Source organism: Cervus canadensis, chromosome X (assembly GCF_019320065.1).
Source record: "Cervus canadensis isolate Bull #8, Minnesota chromosome X, ASM1932006v1, whole genome shotgun sequence".
Lineage (NCBI taxonomy): Eukaryota > Metazoa > Chordata > Mammalia > Artiodactyla > Cervidae > Cervus > Cervus canadensis.
The window spans coordinates 81,930,325-81,933,292 of record NC_057419.1 but is presented as its reverse complement, the minus strand read 5'-3'; the positions used below and the strand labels follow the sequence as shown (position 1 = coordinate 81,933,292).

The window sequence follows — 2,968 nt, the reverse complement described above, 5'->3', positions numbered from 1 at the left end:
GCCTGGTGCACTGGGAAGACCCAGAGGAATCGGGTGGAGAGGGAGATGGGAGGGGGGATCGGGATGGTGAATAAGTGTAAATCTATGGCTGATTCATATCAATGTATGACAAAACCCACTGAAATGTTGTGAAGTAATTAGCCTCCAACTAATAAAAAAATTTAAAAAAAAAAAGTAGCTGTTAACAGCTCATAAAGAGGGCTGTAGTAAGCTTTTATAAAGTACATTCCTCTAAGAAATACAGAACTTTCTGGAAGTGTAGGCTCCAACATGGCAAACGGGATTTCTTCAACTTCAGTGCAGTTCTGATTTTTTTTTTTCCTTTTAACTTTTAATTTGATTTAACAAGCATATTTATTAAGTGTTTATTTGTAAAGGTGACTTTATTAGGTACTACAAGAAACATAATTCACAACATGAACATACACATACATGGCAATAGAGTTTAATAAAATCCTGGTATGAACGTGTTTGTGAGGAAGACATAAATTGCTATAAAGTGAATCACAGAGATTTCATGAAGAAAATGGGGGGGGGGGCTTCAACTGATTTTGCAGAGGAAGGGTAAGGTTTTCATAACTGATTCTCTCTATAGCCATAGGATTTTAAACCAATTTCAGCCTATCTTAAATATGAAAAACAAGTATCTTGGAAGCTAATGTAGGTATAAATTAATAAATAAATACACAGTGATAATGAAGAATTATATTTTTTTCAGGTAAAAAAATGTAAAGATATGGAATTGGGAGACAAGAAAGTATATTTCGAGGAGCAAAGATCAAAACAACTGAAATACAATTTTCTAGGTACTTTAGATTTAGGATGTTAATGGTAAACTGAATTTGTTCTTTAACATTTTGTTTCTTCAACAAAATAGTGACATTAACTTGGAACATTTCTGGTATAGCTTGTTGTGTTTTCCTGAATGTATCTATTCTCAGAATTTTCTAAGAAACATGTAGTTTTTTTTTTTTTTAATTTTAAAATGAAAGAGAAACACTTATCATTTAAATACTCCCTCAGGTTACTAATAATGGAGAAAGGATGTAATTGTGCCTACACTGAGCAAATTGCTAACTAAAATGGTATTTTATAGCAGGACAATCACACACTCTATCCAATTTCTTGCCTCAATATGAAGAGGAGCACCACCAAATATTTGATTGCCTCCTGTATCTTAAGACAGAGACTTCCATTTCTTTTTTTTTAGCACATTGCAAACTGTTTGCTCTTGGGTGCTTGGTCTAGTCAACCTCTATTATGGCAGCACCTTACTGAGATACTTATTTCCTAAGAGTGACTCTAGTGATTTAAACCTCAATATTAACAAACTGCTAACTAAAAACATAAAATGTCTCCAAATTGTTTTCTTTAATTATAAGAGTATATATGTTTAGTTCCCTCATCGATAATTTGTCATTCCTACTTCTTTCCAATTCTCAGGACTTTCTAAGCATTTATTCATATTTAAATTTGCCAATCAATTTATTAACTACATCACACTTAGAAATCTCTACTAATTCTAAAGAACACAATAACAAGACAGGCAAAGACAAATCAAGTTTTATTTTATTTTATTTTTTTTTTATTTTTTTTTTTTTTGGTGCACCGTTCCTGGAAGTACTGCAATACCAGGTCGATGCGTGGAGTGGACGGAGCAAGCTCCTATTCCAACTCCTAATTCCAAAAATCCATTTAATATATTGTCCTCGGATAGAGGACGTATCAGATATTAAACTGATAAGAACAGATACTACACTTGATCTTAGCCAAAAGGCCGAGAAGCGATCAAGTTTTATTTTTATAGTAAATAAAGTGAAATTGAAATTAAACAATTCTATCCTGACTACGTCAGACCACCAATTGTCCATGCAGATCCTATTTATTCTTCAATAATAAATTTAAGAGAGCCATAGCTTATAACCTTTCTAGTTTTAGTCAACTACACATTATTTTTCCTTTTTTTTAATGAATCATACATGCAATAGTTAGAATAAACAAAAACATTCTCTATCTCCACTTTGATTTAAGTTTAAGTTCTTTATATGAGCCTCCACTTTGATACTAGATTTGATTTCTTTTTTTCCATATCTATTCATCTGAACACATCTGTGGGTTTCACTGAGAAAAACTGTTCTGACTAGGACTTCCAGTACTATGTTGAAAAAGATAGGTGAGAGAGGGCATTCTTGTTTCATTCCTGATGTTTGAGAAAAAGTTTTCAGCTTTTTGCTGCTGAGTATGATGTTAGATGCGGACTTGCAATATATGGCTTTATTATATTGAGGCATGTTACCTCTAACCCAGTTTGCTGAGAGCTTTTTTTTTTTATCATAAAGGATGATGAATTTAGCAAATTACTTTTCTGTGTCTCTTGAGATAATCTAAAAACTTTTAAAATATTTTATTCTATTAATGTCATTTCATATCATTAACATATTAGTGATATTAACATATCATTAATCACAAGGGTTGATTTTCAGAACTGAAACATCCTTGCACCCTTGGAATAGATCCTAGTTGATCATGGTGTATAATCCTTTTAATGTACTGTTAAATTCAGTTTTCTGATATTTTCTAAACAATTTTTGCATCTATATTCATAAAGGATGTTGGCCTATGGTTTTACTTTCTTTCAGTGTTCTTGTGTGGTTTTGGTAGCAGGGTGATGCTCGCATAGTACAGTGAGTTTTAAAGTGTTCTTTCCTCATCAGTTTTTTTTTTCCATTTATTTTTTTCATTTATTTTTATTAGTTGGAGGCTAATTACTTTACAATATTGTAGTGGTTTTTGCCATACATTGACAAGGCGATGATGGGATGTTCTGAGAGAACAACATTGAAACAAGTATACTATTAAGGGTGAAACAGATCACCAGCCTAGGTTGGATGCATAAGACAAGCGCTCAGGGCTGGTGCACTGGGAAGACCCAGAGGGATGGGATGGAGAGGGAGGTGGGGGGGGGGGG

General features: G+C 33.1%; 1 non-coding gene across 1 annotated transcript; it reads right to left on the bottom strand.

Moving 5' to 3' along the window:
* Positions 1 to 1,598: 1,598 nt before the first annotated feature.
* On the bottom strand, positions 1,599 to 1,789 carry LOC122436198. The gene has a single exon (XR_006267955.1). It is a non-coding gene; the product is annotated as a U2 spliceosomal RNA (small nuclear RNA).
* Positions 1,790 to 2,968: the final 1,179 nt, after the last annotated feature.